General features: G+C 44.6%; 1 protein-coding gene across 2 annotated transcripts in view; it reads left to right on the top strand.

Moving 5' to 3' along the window:
* The window catches only part of LOC142585772 (suppressor of lurcher protein 1-like), a 460,587-nt gene that overhangs the window by 111,453 nt on the left and 332,058 nt on the right, over positions 1-17,076 (top strand). The gene's annotated exons all lie outside the window — the stretch shown is intronic.

Here is a 17,076-nt window from a genome sequence, read left to right as displayed (position 1 = left end):
TACCTGAAGAAACGTGTGATCCATCGTGAGTACTCTCGCACGAAGTGTGCGCTTGTTTATATTGAGAAATGCGCAAGTCGCGGTTGGCCTCACGGTAGGTGAAATATGATTGTATATCGGGGAATGAGTGACGATAATTGATTGTTATCGTTCAAGTATAGACACCGACTGGGCGAAGTTAGATTTGGACGCTCTCTTGACAGTCGGGTAAATCGTGCAACCCTATTAGATGGCGCGATAATTGGTGGGCATGTTTGAAGCCAATTAAGATAATTCCAGCGTGTCACTCCCGTTTCTTGAATGGTTTTCTCATGTTCATTTCAATTTCGCTCTGGGGCGTTCTTTATTTGCTTGTTTGTTGCCCTCTTTCGATAATCTTGATGCGTTGACACTTGGTAATGTAATTAAGCGAGAAAGCTGTATATCTTTTTCGAGACCCTGGTGTGCTTATCTTTCGTTGCGCTATCACGACCACCGTAAATATACATAAGAAATTGCCACCATGACGCATTTTATGATATGGAGAGATCTTGAATTTCTATCACAGGGCACAGAGCCCGAATATAACGAGCTATGTTAGAGCAAATTATACTCTGCACCGAACGTGCGAGACATACTACTCAATAGTCATGTATAAAGGATGTACACTTAACGAACGCATCAAAGTAGTTTGTTCAAATTCGTTGTAGTCGAGTTAAGGTATGCCAAATTACCTGATATTTCAAGTTATTTTCAGCGCACAATCCCTTTCGATATAACCGGGTTTGCCTTACCCACTGTAGAGTCGCCATACAATCTGAAAGACAGACACGAAAGGCGGCTCATAGGCGAAGTCACCCAGAACAGAAAGTTATGCTTGCTACCCTACGCTGGTAGTATTGTTGAGGGGGCGGGGGTGATGGAGGGAGTGAAGAGAAGAAAATAGAGAGAAATATGCCGCGCGCACACCCGCGATCTCATCGGTCAACACAAGTTGGCCACTCTCTTTAGGTGGAATAGATCTGCACGAAAAGTTTTAATAAAGTGGACTGCAAGGTTGCTGTTGGCTCAACGGCTTCCACGTAGTAGCATCCAAACCGAGTGAACCTGTGTTAGAATCACGAGGTCACAAGGAGAGCTACCAGGCTCCATTTCCCAGAGCGCCTGGCCAATAAGCTCGCTCCGACTCCACAAGCTATCGCCGTCGACATCGCACACACGATAGATGCACACACTGCTGCGTGTTTGAAACCCAGATGCGGCGCGCTGAACGGAGGATACTTCCCTGTAAGCTTTTCTCTGGGTCGGCTTGATGCGCCGAGAGTACTTCGAGGTCAACCTCACCATGTTCTACTTGACCGGAGAAAAAAAATTAAGAGAAATCTCTACAAGCGCGCCAAAGTGAATGTTTGAAACAACATGTTCTATCTGAAGCACTAATGGACCGTTCTTAACAGAGTGAATGAAGCTGGTTTTTCAAGAATACATCATTGTCAAATTATACTTTCCACCAACGCCACAATACTACTACTACCACTAATAGTAATATTGATAACAATAACTATAATTGATTCCGATATCCTCGGATAGGAACCTACAATTACACCTGCGTGCGAAGATAACTGTGCAGAGTGCAGGTGCAGCATCAGGTTCCTGTAATCGAAGTTTCCCGTTCGACTTCCCGTACAAAACACTACGTTTTTCTCGCTCGTAGCTGCGCACTCAACTTTCTATACCCTCCTTTCGAAAAAGAAAACTTCAAGAGCTAGTGCGGTTATATTATAGTGCAGTTAAGCTACGTCTACTGAAAACACACCTCCGGGAGAAGGAATCGAATCGAATTATGGGGTGTTACCTGCCAAAGCCACGATTTGATCATGAGGCACACCGTAGGAGGGGGACACCAAAATAATTTTGACTTCCAGGTTATCTTTAGCGTGCCCCTAATGCACGGGACATCGGCGTTTTTGCATTTCGCTCCCATCTACATGCGGCCACCGCGGCTGCGATTCGATCCCCCGACCTCGTGCTTAGCAGCGCCACACCATAGCCGTTCAGTTACAGGGGCGGGTCCGGGAGAGCGAGATTCAGGTCACGACGTCTCTCATGAATTCCGCCAATAATGTGGTCGCAACACGCCGTTAAAGGGCTAATTATGTCGGCAGTTCATATTTCTGCGCGTGGAATACGGTAGGAAAAAGTAAATGAGTCAACGCGAAAACAACGCACAGCAGGCGCACTAATACCAGTTTTATTAATCTGTTCAGTGCGCATCTCGGGAAACGACTCATTGCGTAACACGCCGCTTAACAGCTTTCAACAGGGATTACTTCCCTCGCTGCACCTTATAGCGTACTGCCCGCATCGCCGTTAGGTGCGAGGTCAAGCAATTTCGGCGGGCAAAAGTCGCCGAAAATCTTCCACAGATTACGTGGGCGCACTTTTCGAGAGAAGCGAGCGCAGTTAGGAAAAGCTGTTTCCCTTATGGCGCAGCGTTTAGGAACGCAGCGATAGAGCGGAGGAATCGTGCAAGGTTTATGACCAGGTGCCAACGAGACATTTGGGACCGGCCGCACGGACGCACTGCGCTAAATTTCGCGCCATCTCAGGACGATCTAAGCAGTGCGTCATTTCACTGTCCTCAGCGCTTGAAAACTGTCTTCGCAATCACAATCTTCATACATTTTTTATTAATGCGCAACGAAACTAGCAACGTGTGAGGCCACACGACACACACACACACACACACACACACACACACACACACACACACACACACACACACACACACACACACACACACACACACACACACACACACACACACACATATATATATATATATATATATATATATATATATATATATATATATATATATATATATATATATATATATATATATACTGCAGCGCTTGCAATGGATCCGGATGGCTTAAGTCAGAGCTGCGTATGCGCTGCTTTACTGTGTCCTGTGTTATCACGGCGTGCGATTTGTGTTTCTAAACCTGCCACATTAAGACCCATTTTTCAACTCTCCTGCTGATTATTGTTATAATTAAGTTCATAGCTGTACAAACTACGCTCCGAGAGATACCCAACTACTTTCATCTTGCCTGCACCGAGCCTTGTATTTGAAGATATGTCATCCTTCCCACCTCATTCAATAATTCCCTGCCCTCGGCTAAGCTTATCTTTATTGTCAAACAACCGGTTATCTCTCCAACGAAATTATATTTTTTCGTTTCAACGTGAACCTTACTATCACCTGTCTACGTTTGACTTATAATCAGTGCTTCTGGTTTTTATGCGTTTATGTGATGCCTGCTTTTTTTTTTTCCTCCGTCGTTCATAACGTTCCGACAAAGCGAAATAGCCCTAAGTTTGAAACAAAAGAGTTTATTTGAGGTTGTAGACTATCACAAGCCCGGAAGCCTCTACGCCAAATGTCAACATCTGGGTTTTAAAAAATAACCGTGAAAAGAGGTTAAACGCAAAAGTAATATTACGTTATGATGAAATCAAATAGCTCCAAGTTTTCTTTCTATCCAGAAGGAAGGTTGCACTGAAAAAAATTAATGCTGGAGAAATCTACTCTTGCTGATTTTCGTTTTTGGGGTAATAACGTAACCGCTAGCCTACCACTCATGACTTCAGGGCGATCGAAACCAAACTTCTAAAAAGCCCGGCCTGCGTTAAATTTAGGGGATATTTCTTTTCTTCCCTCACTGCGCCAGTAGCAAATAAATGTGTGGCCTCCGTCACAGCTTGCCTTGGTTTTTTTGCGACGCACTATGCACCAGAACGCGAAACACGTTTTGTCTGCGTGCGTGCGTGCGTGCGTGTGTGTGTGTGTGTGTGTGTGTGTGTGTGTGTGTGTGTGTGTGTGTGTGTGTGTGTGTGTGTGTGTGTGTGTGTGTGTGTGTGTGTGTGTGTGTGTGTGTGTGTGTGCGTGCGTGCGTGCGTGCGTGCGTGCGTGCGTGCGTGCGTGCGTGCGTGCGTGCGCGCTTTTCAGACGAAGGAGAAACAACAGTTTCAGAAAACTAAGTTTAACGACTTTGAAATAGATAATAATTGCCGGCGACGCCGTGACGAATAATAAACAGAAGCCGTGACAAGCCTATTTCACGAAAGCGGGACGCAGTGAAACCGAAATTGAACCAAATTACACGTAAAAATGACGAAATAAGACAACGCTGACCTTCTTCGTAGGGACAGCTAATATGCAAGAACACTGCTTCCCATTCAACCGTGTCTGAGCGCCTTAGTTACCGCAAAAGCATGAACATATCCGAAATGTATAAAAAAAGTTAAGCAGAATGGCTTGGTAGAGTTTTGCAAACTATTAAGTGCCCGGAAACCTGCGTCAAATCGGAGTAAAAGGTACACAAAATAAGAAATGAGGCCATAAAATTCTGCGTACAAGTGTTCATGAAAGTACGTCTGTGCTTTGCACAGAGCACTGAATTGCGCAAACGTACTTTAAACTGAAGGAATAAAGCCAGTCAAGAGGCGTATGTTGATAAATACACTTTTGTTCTTTGGCATGATTTAGGAGCAACCTTGCACAACAGCGGTCTAACTTCACGTCATTTAAAGATGCATTGCTCGTCGAATGTGATGCCTCCGCGTTTCTATGGTCTGACTGCGACAGCTCTTGTCACGTGGGTTTCTTAGCTGATATTCTTAGCGTGTCAACAACCAAGTGTTGTAAGTTGTCAGATGACTTGATGTTGGATTCATGAAGGGATTGTAGGTCTATTTCTTAAGTTCATTCAGCCTTCACTTCAATTTTCCTACAAAAGCGAGGGCTTGGACGCGCGGTCTCAAATTTCCTTGCTCGTTTCGACGGTCGTCGGCCCGACGCTTCTTCTCGCTGTGTTACCTAACTCGCACCATTGCACTTCTTGAAGTTGACGCCGCGCTTTATCCATGACGTGTTGCCGAGAAACGCCGCTAACCCGGTGGCATCCTGTGGAATCGAAATCAGAAATCGAAACTGAAACTGTGAGGTTTATCTTACCTCCCACGTGATCAACTGAGTATCAACTGAGTATCAACTGATCAACTGAGATCAACCGAGGCAGTTCCCCGCGCTGCTAATTACGCACTCCGTGCAGAGACGCGAAGTACAGCTGCATGTAATCACGGTTCCACCGGTAGAGGGTTCGCAATATGCACCCACGTGATTAGTTCTGATTTCAGAGAGTGCGCCGGGGAGCCGAGAAAGATGCACAGAAGCGTACCGACGCATTTAGTCTATTTGTATTGGCAGGAAAAAGTCGGTCATTGTCAGGGCTTGTTTGCCTGCAAATGCGGAGTGGTGGAAAAGAGAGAGAGAGAGAGGGGGAGGGGGCAGAGAAGGTATATAGAGAGGAAAAGGAGCATATCTTTTGACTGCTGCTCCACACTGGGGTATGGGGGAAGGGGAAAACAGGAAAGTAGATAAGGATGAGGAGTGATGATGGAACATTACCATGCGTGGAATCACCTGCAGTATGATCAGTACAACTTGATCGGTGTTCTGGACAAGTGCGCAAAGACGGCCAGAATATATGCGTGTACATAGACCAATACATACATATATGACTCTAAGTGTCTGCACATACCTGCATAAAAGCGTGTACATACATAGGCTATCTAAATGCATCATATAGCTACGAATCGTAAAGCTCATAACAATCAATGGCGCACATAATGTTAATCCACAGCTGCTTGTCCAGACCGGCATCACTCAAAAAGCCTAAAACTAGTGGTCTTAGGCATAAGAGTGGCGCCGCGCTACATCTGCAGATGACAGCGCACGGCAACAACTTCAAGAAATAATAAACGAAACGAAAATAAGAAGTTCGAACGAAAGTAGTGTCTTGTTCGCGTCGAGCGAGCCTGGTTTTAAATCCTCAAGCTAGCCATTTTGCTATAGCGTGGCCCTTTACGAGACCGTTTGATGGCTGCGTGTAGCGGGACTGGATAAATTCAGAAGAGAAAATGGGTACGTAGAAAAAAAAAAGTTCTGGCACGGGTACTCTGGAGCTAAGCGCTATCTTTAAAGGCGATGCTGGCTGTTTCCGAGCTGTTGTGACGTGGCGCAGCAGGGTATAAAATATATGGTCCCCGAAGAATAGTGTCGTCGCAAACAATAACGGTTTTATGGCAAGTGTGCGCTCCGGAGTTTGCCAGTATCTTTCGAGGTACTCTCTTTTTCTCGCTAAATGCGTGCACTTTTGTTGAAGGTGCGCTGCTTAAGAAAGCTTCCTCTCAAAATTTCGCAAGGCTTCTTGAACACACCGTGATTATCTTGCTCCAGTACCTTCTAGTCTGTGCGTTTTGAAATATATTTAGGCATTCTTCTGCAGAGACTCGTTAACATCGCAAAGGCATTTTTGTCTTTCTTTTTAGACATCGTTGTTTCCGTGCATACTTTAGCGACTATTGGTAACGCTTGACAAAATGTGGAAGGAGAAAAGTACATTCTATACCACAAAGAAAGTGAAGGCAAACTTCCCATTGCCGATGGGGAACGATCCCACAACCTTAGCATGCTAAGTTTGTGGGATCGTTACCCAACTGCGGCAAGTTGCTTTTTAAACCACCTTAATTTCCATTAATTTATCGTCTCTTTGTTTCATTTATTAGGCACAAGTAATTTCCGCTATGTTGTCCTTGCTGTCAGTGTTTGTTGGCTTCTTATATGACTGATCAATAACGGGTCCCTTGGTTAACCCCCTTTCTTCTCGTTTATGTTGGAGAATGGAAGCTTTAGGGAAGCAGGTAATTAAATGATACGCAAATAAATGTGATGCGTACAACTGTGTTTCTTTTTCGTGCTATGCATTGTTTACCTTTATGCACTGTAGCGTTCACGAACTATGCCGAAATGTAAACAACAGTTCATGCGAATGCGCACCTAGACGTCGACGCAGAGAACACACGAGCACGCAGGCGGTGTATGATGCCTGTCGGGGGACTAATGGGGATGACAGGTGCATGCGCCCCTGGAGAGAGGCGACGCGCATATAAATACATTTTAATAATTCTGATCCGAAACAGTGTGGCGGTTCTTTGCCAATGTCATCCGATGTCGCGCTTCGTCATTTGTCCGAGTGACGCTCCGCCCGCGCTATCAGCGGGGTCAGTCGACCGTGAGCGTTGGATAATAAAAGTCATATAGAATAAGGCGGAAGGAAACCACCACATTATGCAAGCCCTGCATACCTCCTGTCACATTGGCAGACACCCGATATCGGAGGATTGGTCAAAATCCTCCGATACCGGAGGATTTTGACCAATCACCACTCCTCGGACGACACCGCGGAGTGGTGCAAAATCGAAGAAAGCGGCGCTCTAAAAATACTCACGAAATACGGCTCAGGACCGGAAGCGGCGTACTGAGTGTGAATGTGCGGTACAGAAGTAAGCAATTATTCTGTGCGATTTTATTAGGCCTCTCGAACCTAAATGACCAGTTTACGCTATGGTCGTCGCTGGCTTGCCGACAAAGGACCTGGCGTTGCCCACTGTGTACAGGAGGAAGGCGTGGCGATAATAAAAGGGAAAGATCAATAATACAAGAGCAACACGAGGGACTTCCGCAGCCGACGTGGCGTGTGTGCTTTCGCTCACCGTAATCTTCTAAATTTTGGATAAGGACTCAGTCGGCTATTAACAATAATGAGAAATGGCAGAGAAGTCAACTGGTTCATAAGACGGTGAACCTTGGGAAAAGTATGCACAGTTAAGCAACGTGCTCAAATGGTAATCTAGAAAGGAGGCAAACTTTCCGCTACTACGTGTCAATATATAGGAGAGAAAGTAGATAAGTAAGAGAGAGAAAGAGCAAATGATAAGGGAAAGGTAGGGAGGTTAACCAGGACTGAGCCCGGTTGGCTACCCTACACTGGGGGAAGGGAAAAGGGGACGGAAAGATTAAGCGAAGAAGAGAAAGTCTACTGGGGATATCGTTCGGTAAGAAACAACAAGAAGAACAACAAAAGACGTTACAAGTTACCATCCATAGAGCACCATTGCCTTATGAAGATCTAGTAGTTAGGTCAACAACTTGCCTAAATAATCCACAAACAGATATAGAAACAATTCGCAGCAGCAGTACGTTCAAGAGAATTATGAGCTGATCTAGAACATGTATAGACCTGAACTAAACGGGAAATCAAGCTATAGCCACACGGAATGAAGGTGGGCAGCTAAGTGTCCTCATTATTTCACACTCAATTTCCTTTGTTTGTCAAAACAACGGAGAGTCAGCGTATGGGCGATTGACTCACCCCAACTTCCTCTCCTGTATTGGAAGGTTACCATGTATTACCATGTGTCAACAGATTAGCAATATAAGCGTGATAAGAAATTTGAGAGTGCAGGCGAGACAGACGATTAGCAAGGCTCTTTCACGGAACTTACGTTTTCCACGGTGCTTTGCGTAGGCAAATTGTCTGTATTGCTTTTCACAAGGCCACCATGCATGACCTTGTGAGGCGTTGTGTTGCACATGCTTAGGAAGAGATTGCGACCAAACTGGTTGGCTGACCACCCTATAAAAGGTATTCAATCTGTACGTTCCGGCTCAACGTATGCCTAAAAGACAGTCATGAGTGAAGTAGGAGCATTGCGTGATATCTCGCTCGTGCAACCTGTCTAAAATAGGATGGGTTCATAATAAGTAGGCTCTTGCCAGTGAACCTTTAGAACGTAAGTGAAACACTCTGGAGTCAAACGTCCTGAAGCAACACACGGCCTGTGAGAAACGCCACAACAACGAGCTTCGTAGTAATTCAGACCAGCTGGGATGTTTTAAAGTGCACCTGAATCAAAGTACACAAGCGTTTTTTGCATTTCACGCTCCTCGCAATGCGGCTGCCGTGGCCGGGAACTGAACCCGCGACCTCATGCTCAACAGCACAACGCCGGAGCCGCCTTGGCGGCTAAATAAAAAAAAAAATTCATCACATTCGTCTGTTCTGTCCTGCTATAACAGGACTGCTGTCGAGAGATTGAGGTGAAGAGTACCTCGGCTACCCAATTTCTCTATGTTATGCTACAAAAATAAATGAATGAATGATAATGCTAAATCACCTTGATAATGTACAAAAGAACGGTCAACAGGGTGCCGTTATTTCAAAACATTGTCTCAAGTTTATATTCATCTTTCTGACGATTTTCACCAAGAATGCTAAACTGCATATCAATCCAAATCAATCAATCAATCAATCAATCAATCAATCAATCAATCAATCAATCAATCAATCAATCAATCAATCAATCAATCAATCAATGATTCTTTTCTCTCACGCACGTTCTGAAGTGGATTAGGGAGCAAACATTATTTGAACGATAGATGGATGGATTTAGCTCGGTGGTCTGGTGTAGATGTTAGAAGCACGTGCCTCGTACTACTCCATAGCCCTTAAGAGTATGCATTGATCAAAGTGCTATTATTTGGACGACTGATGAGGTGATAGCCCCGAGATTTCTTCTTTTTCGAGGGAGACGATTTCGTATGTGAGTTCGTCCTCTTTGGTTTCCACCTGTTCTTTTTTTTTCTTGGATGCGCGAACCCTCTCCATTGTTGTGACACTTCGTGTTTTTGGTTAGGTAACTGGAGAGTCAGGTACCTTTTAGCCATTTGCCAATCTTATTCCGTGTCACGCTGGCTTGATTTCACCTCGACCAAGGCGCAAGCAGAACACGTACGACAGACGCCTCTAATCACCTTACCCCAAAGCTTTCCAGCATGGCGACATCCGTGACAGCTACGCGCGCCGCAAGTAATAGGCTGAAACGACCCTCGTGGATCAGCCACCTACCTCCTTGTATCAGGGAATGTCGCAGGAAAGACGTTGTTCCTGTGTTGCCAGAAATAGCGCGCAAATAAAGCAGCAAACACGCGTAGAGGAGCAACAAGGAGTGCTTGGCGTAACCGACTGTGTTGGTTCGCTGTAGGTTTCTGCCATTGCTTCCAGGCAAGTGGGAGGTTATTCCGTTAAAACAAAAATGAACTTTTTTCAATTGTGTCCTGTCACGGGGCACAAGCAATCCAAAAATAGGTAATGTGGTTGTGAGGCCTACCTTAAGGTACTGCCCAGTACACAGCAAACAACGGAAGCTATACTCTGGTTAACTTCTCTGCGTTTGCTTTCCTTGTCGATATAATACACGCATGTGATGGGCAAGTGAATAAGGAGGCCGGACTAGGAATGTCGGAGGAGGCAATGTTTCCACAAGGAGACTAGTCTTCCTCAGGGTCTTTGTCGTCATGACAAGTCCTTTTGTTGGAACGTTGGCTTCACTGATATTCTTCACCCGACGGATCTTAACCACTTCACGCTTCGGTCTTCCTGCGAACTTTTGTCTTGTTGTGACGGTCAAGTAATGCATCGCACACTTTCGCTTGAGCCTACCAGATGATACAGTTTACAAAAGTCTGAAATCTGTCAGTGGCGCAGAGTCACGGAGTTGCAGATGTTGTGCTAATTTTTTTTTAATTCACCAATTTTCGACATTTCTTGTAGACATCTTGAGTCACAATTTCGTTTCCTAGAATCACTAGAGTTTAGCTTTTTTCTCTCAAGTGTGAGAAACTTTATTAAACAGCCCCGGTGCTTGCACAGTGAGAGTATTTCTGTGTGTAACATCCATTTTAAGTTTCAAATTTTAAGCTCATTAGCATCAATGCACACAGAATGCGTAGATCAAATAGGATACGTTTTCAGAAAAAAACACAAAAGCAGAAATAGTGAGTGGGCCTCCTAACAGAATTGGATAAAACAAAATTTGCAGTACATACAGCTATGAAATGAAGCTAGCAAAAGAAACGATTATTGCAAATTGCAAGCAGTAGAGGTAAATTGTGCCTCACACCGATATAAAGCTTAGTCTTAAGAGGAAGCTTTAGTTCGGGGCTAACTCCGACGCGGCCTATTCAAATGCATGTAAAACGCAAATACACTCTTCTGAGATAACCGCTGTACTGATTTCAATGAAATTTTATTGCATCTCAGAGAAAAAGCTGAATGAATTCTAGTGACTGCTGGAAGCGGAACTTCGATTTAAGGCCTGAATTTTATGAAAAGGCTTTGCAAAAATTGGAAAGCTCCAAGAAAATAGACGCACGAAGTTCATAAATTAATAGCTCTGCATCAAGGACAGATACCGCGGTTCTGTAAACGGCATCCACTAGATCATTCAAAGCGGACAAATTCGATGTGTGAATTTATATCTTATCTGAATTTGTTACGTTGTGTAGAAGGGTTCCGCAAAAGGTGTACTTCCATAATACTGAATTTTTTTTTAGATTCATGTGTAGCATATTAATTTTGTCCGCTTTAGATGTATTATCAGATGCAATTCACAGAATTTTGATACTATTTTTCTTTGTTGAGTTAGAGTGTTGTAAACTTGATATTTTCGTTTTCTGAAATTTTTCGCCTTTTTGCCAATTTTTAATAAAAAACTGACAGTCTAAATAAAATATTTAAAACCAATAGTCACTACATTTTAAGCTTTTCTTTTAAATACCACAAATTTCGTCAATTTTGGTGAAGTGGTTGCCGAGAAAAACGAATTCTCCTTTTAAATTTTTTTAGATAAGTTCAGCCGAGCTAAAGCTTAGTCTTAACACGAACTCCGATTCCTCTATTCAAGTACATCTAAAACGCAGAAATGTTCTCCCTAGACAACCAGTCAACCAATTTAAAGAAGCTCTCTTGCATTCGACAAAGATATCTAAATCGTCCCGATAACTAGAGTTTAGATATGAAGCCCAACATATTTTGCAGAAATAGCCAAAAAAATTTGCTTCCAAACACTAACGCTGCAACAAGATCATCACACTTCTGCACACTGCACCTGCTAGCGCATCTAACGCGGAAAAATTGTGAGGCCAGCTTGGGTAAAACGGCTTCTTCGACGACCACGTTCCTTAGCCATCTGTACCCACCATTATGGAGGAGCGCTTCCAACCCTCACTCTAGAGCAAAGAGCTGGACACAGGTTTTTCAAATACCCGTTTGTTCTTCCTCTCTCCCGGCTTCTTGCAGCTCGGTGGCGTGAGCTCTGGCTCTCACGAATCCGTACTGTATTATCGTAAGTCACCGCTAGCCGAAATCGCGAAGTCGTACAAACACCCGACATGCAATCCGTTTCTGGAGCCAGAGGCGGTTTGGCGAGGTGAAATTATTCTCGAGATTCGCACAAAGGGTAGGTAATTAATCTAGGTGCGCGCGTGCAGGGCAGGTCGGAAAGGCAGGGTAGTGCAAATGCGAAGAGATGGATGGAGTCTGCTGTGGTTTCAGCACCAGGAGGCGTAATTACGTCTTTATTCTGTCGGCGCCTTATGGTCCTGGCGGTTTCTTTATAAGCTCGGCTAATTAGAAAAATAGAAAGCGAGCGGGAAGAGCAGGTGCAGTATCTTGATTTGGTTTGCTGCGAAAGTCCGAAAAGGTGGGATATTAAACTGCTTGACGGGGCTGCCGAGGCACTTGGGCAGGAAGCAGCGCAGCACTGCATCGTCAGAAAAAAAAAAGAGACGAAAAGGCAAAAGGCAACGTTATTTATCATCCTGCTTTTTAAATAAAATTGTAATAATTTGTTGTTGTAGTGAGACCTAGTGAACTTCATTAATATATTGAAATAATGAACTTAATGCAATTAACAGGCAGCATATTGGAAACTAAAAACTTCACCAGCAAGCGAAAAAAGAAAGGTAGTTCGATTTTGTGCGTGCCGTATCGGGGTTGTGCGAGTTGTATGGCCTTTGTGTAAATACTGGCCGGCAATAGTTCTTTTCAGGATGTTCCCTTCAACTAGTACACCGTTAAGGTGCTCAAAGTCTGCGACTCACTAATTTTCAACCCCCCCCCCCCCCTCCGAATGCAGCAAACATCTGATTCAGCAACTGTAAGAAATGGGTCACAACTGCTGAAGTGGACGGAGCCATTGCTCGAGGAGACAGAGTTGAGGCAGAGCTAAATATCGGCGAAATATTGTACTTACTATTTACTATTTCAATCAGTCAATCAATCAATTTATCAGCGCGGCTAGGTAGACGTTAGCGTCAAAGGCACCCGTAGAAGTTGTAGACCTTATGGGTAGTGAAGTAGCCACTTCGTTGCCTTTTTTTTCGGGCTCTCACAAAATGCTAATGAGGTACTGAATCTGATTGATCCATGGAGTTGAACGCCTCAAAGCTTCCCAAAGAAATCTGGGAGACACCATATACAGTGGAGGGCTTCGGATTAATTTTTACCGCCTGGTGTCCTTGTGTGAACATCCCAATAACTGTACATGTATGTGTTCCTCCACCGCAGAAATGTGACAAATGCCACTGAAAGTGCAGTGTTCGATCTTGTGCTTAGCAGCAGAACATAGCAGTCACTGATCAGGCTGCATTGCGACGTGCGCTCTTGTACAAGGTCTGGAATACACAGGGCCCTTTGAAGTGTGTGTTGAAAATTTCGTTTTTTTAGAGCGCAGCTCTTAGGCTCCTGTTTCTGCGGTTACCGTCGGCGTCCCTCGGCGGCGTCCCTCGGCGGCGTCCCTCGGCGGCGTCCCTCGGCGGCGTCCCTCGGCGTCGTCCCTCGGCGTAATCGAGCGAACGAGCACAGCGAAGGGTGAAAGATGGCGATAGCGAAGAGAGTGCGAGGAGGAAAACGGAGGAGCAGAGAGCAGCGAAACCATAGTGCCGCGCAAGACGGGCTCTGTGGCGATGAACACTGCTAAATGGCACCAGACTAGCTCGCCGCCGTGTGTCGAGGCAGTTGCGCCACACTTCGCTCATGCTGAATACGCCGGTTCTCGTTCGATCCGTTTGCAACGTGCCGCACGAGACAGCTTGTCCGTGCCAGCTTATATATAGCGAAATCTGGCGCCTTTCTGGCAAAACGGGGCACTCACTGAACTAAAAAAGAAAATGAAAACACCCATAGACCAGGGCTCAAATTTAGCATTAGGGAGTATCGTCGTAGTCAGTAAATTTTTCTCTTTCGCGCTCTTTCCTTTACAATAAGAGCCCTTTCGAATGCATTAATCGAAACTAGAAAACCGGGAATCATAGTTTAGTATATAGTCACCGTAGTCAGTATATATGTATCGAGGCTGCGACGTTGTGCTTAGAAAAGTAATGTCACAACACCCAAGTCAACTTGGCTGGTTATCTCAATTGATTGGTGTCCAGTTTTACGCGGTGGCTGTATTAGCGCGAACGGCCTTCTTCACCAGGGCCGAGGGTGCTTTATGTATTTTCCGACACCATACCAGTATACATGTATGTGAACGAGAGAATTAGGGAAACTGAGGGGCTGCATTTTCCGTAATTATGACCGCATAAAGCGAAACAATGAAACCAAGGAAAGCATTGGAGAAATTAGCTGTGGTTGACATTTATATTTTCAAAATGCCAAGATCCCCAATGCTAGCGCTGCTATATATAGTGTCGCTAGCATCGGGGATATTATCTGTTGTTGAAATCGACATTGTGCTCTGACGAAGGCTGGTCCACCAGTCGAAAACGGTAAGTAAAGAAGACTTCCAGAAAGTTCGTCGTCTCTTTCCTGCATATATATATATATATATATATATATATATATATATATATATATATATATATATATATATATATATATATATATATATGCCAAGATCTGCGCAGCCGCTCACGGCCGCTATTCGCAAGTTATGCCATTGCCAGTTCGGCTCTCGCATATGAGCAAATAACGAGAGTGCCTTACAAGCCGGGCTCAACTACGGTTGCGCTACTAAAACAAAAAAGCCCCGGCCGCGCCTTACGCAGGCAGTCCGTGTTATGGCATGTTTTTCAGAGCCTGCACGGAGAAGGCGACGCCGCTAGCGAAACACGGATGCGCCATCACAGCACGTGCGTTTTCTGGCCGCACTACGTGGAACGCGCATCCTGTTCTCGGCGTCATCTTTTTTTCTTTCGAAGCGCGTGTTTCATTCTTTACGCAGCCATGCGCGCTGGAGCGCAGCTAGCGCCTGCTTGATATGCATCGTCCTAGCCGAAGTAGCCCTGGCAAAGCGCACACCGAGTGTCGTAAGGCTATTTGTTTTCTTACGTCCCTTCGCATTTTGTTTGCCTACTTTTGTCTACTCGTTGTGAGAGACCGCGTAGGGGGTAAGGAAGGCGAGAATACGTGGGCCCTTTATATGCCAACCTCGCGTCAGCTCCGGTGCCCAGCGTTTTTAACGTCTTTGCCTTTATTCGAAGCCACCGCGCATACGTGCGTTCGAGGATCCGGTCTACTGTGGTGTTAAGGTTTCTTCTTTTGTTTGTTCGACCCCTGTTATGTGTGTCGTTTGCGTTTTCGCTTCGCACTCCTTACATTTCTTGGTGAAAATGACTAGCACGTGGTGGCTCCACGCCATCCCTTCCTTACTGGCACTGCAAGCTGAAAGGCCCCTGACAGTGCCATGCAGCGTTCTGAGAGCTGCAGAAACGTGCCGCGGAGCTTACCGCAGCTAGCCTCGTATTGTAATGGCCGGTGTTTACTAAGCGACTCGCATTTTGAAGTGCACTCAATATTTCGTTGATTATAAACGGAATAAATCGTCAATGTTGCCGAGAGGCGGAGTGCTAGGTTTTCTAGATGACTGTATTTGTAGATCGTTCTAACAATGAAATTCTGAATCGAACTATCCAGACGCCGCCGCTGCGTCTCTTAAGATGTTGTCTGCTTGCTGGTGTTGGAGCTCATAGCAGACGGCTTTGTAGAGGATCTGTGTGTTCTAGGACGTAAAGTTTCGTACTAAGCTGGAAATTGAAATTCGGACTCTACCGCCGGGCGTTCGCAATAATTTTGCCGGCTAATACAACACGCTTTCTCGAACATCATAGAAATAAACAAGACTGCACGTATTTATTTCAAGGTTACCCATGTGGCTCCGAGCTACTGTGCACTGACCTAAATTAGATTTCTTGTTGTGGTAACCTAACCTAACGTACAGTGATCTTAAGGCAAATAAATATCAAACAATGTACTTTAACAATTGAAGCCGAGCCTCCCTATTACGAAATAAAATCTAACTCGGAAAATTAAAGATGTTCTAAGTAAATTTCATGATGAGAAAAGATGTGAAGTTCCCAGCTTGGAACACGACTGTACCGTTAAGAAAAATGCGATAAACCGAGATATCTGCTTAAGACAGGACAAATTGTAGAAGAATTCGCAACTGAGTCAAAGTTTCCAAGCTACGTAGTTTACCAGAGAGCCCGATTATTTCCGCGGTCTTAGTGTGCAATGATAGGCCCCGCAAAAACAAAGTGTACCATTACGCAAGCTTGCCATATTTGCCGAGAAACGCTTCCCTTTACCAACACTGTCCGCTTTATGTGATATAACTGCGTATGCTCAGGGAGAGCGGCATTATCGTGAAAAGGCCGCTGCGTCATCAAATACCGAGACTAAGCGTGTAGAGCGCATGCAGCTGGCGATTTTAGAGGCCCCGGAATGTGCTCGCGCATACATGAAGTGCATCGAGAAGCTGCGTACGTGATCTAGTTCACATTTATGGCGCCTCTGCCTAATTTAGCCTGCGTTGAGTCTTATTTTTGTTTTTCTCAATTTTGCGAGAGTTCTTTTTTTTTTCTATGCGTTCTGCTCGGCTAAGGGGAGTGATATAGCAATTCTGCGGCCTATTTCTGTGATATAATGCGAATTTTGTGGAAATGTGCACTACGCAAATTGCATATCAGGAACATATTTTTTTAAATATCTGAAGCCCCCACGCAACACCCAAAATAGCTAAGGAGTCCTATATTTGCTGAATTGTTATAAGGTGATTTCTGCAGTAAATTCTGATTGATTGATTGATTGATTGATTGATTGATTGATTGATTGATTGATTGATTGATTGATTGATTGATTGATTGATTGATTGATTGATTGATTGATTACGTGAGTGAGTGATTCATAGTCTGATTCATTCATTCTTTGCTTGATCATTTCAGAAGAAGTGCAGTCCCTCATGCTGCCAAACATTCGTGACTGAATGTTTGGCCAACACTGAGTACATTGGATGTGGTGAGATTACCGTGAAACACAGAACAAAGCTGTCGGGTTTGATTTAAAA

Source organism: Dermacentor variabilis, chromosome 6, assembly GCF_050947875.1.
Source record: "Dermacentor variabilis isolate Ectoservices chromosome 6, ASM5094787v1, whole genome shotgun sequence".
NCBI lineage: Eukaryota > Metazoa > Arthropoda > Arachnida > Ixodida > Ixodidae > Dermacentor > Dermacentor variabilis.
This window is presented reverse-complemented; position numbering and strand designations above follow the sequence as displayed.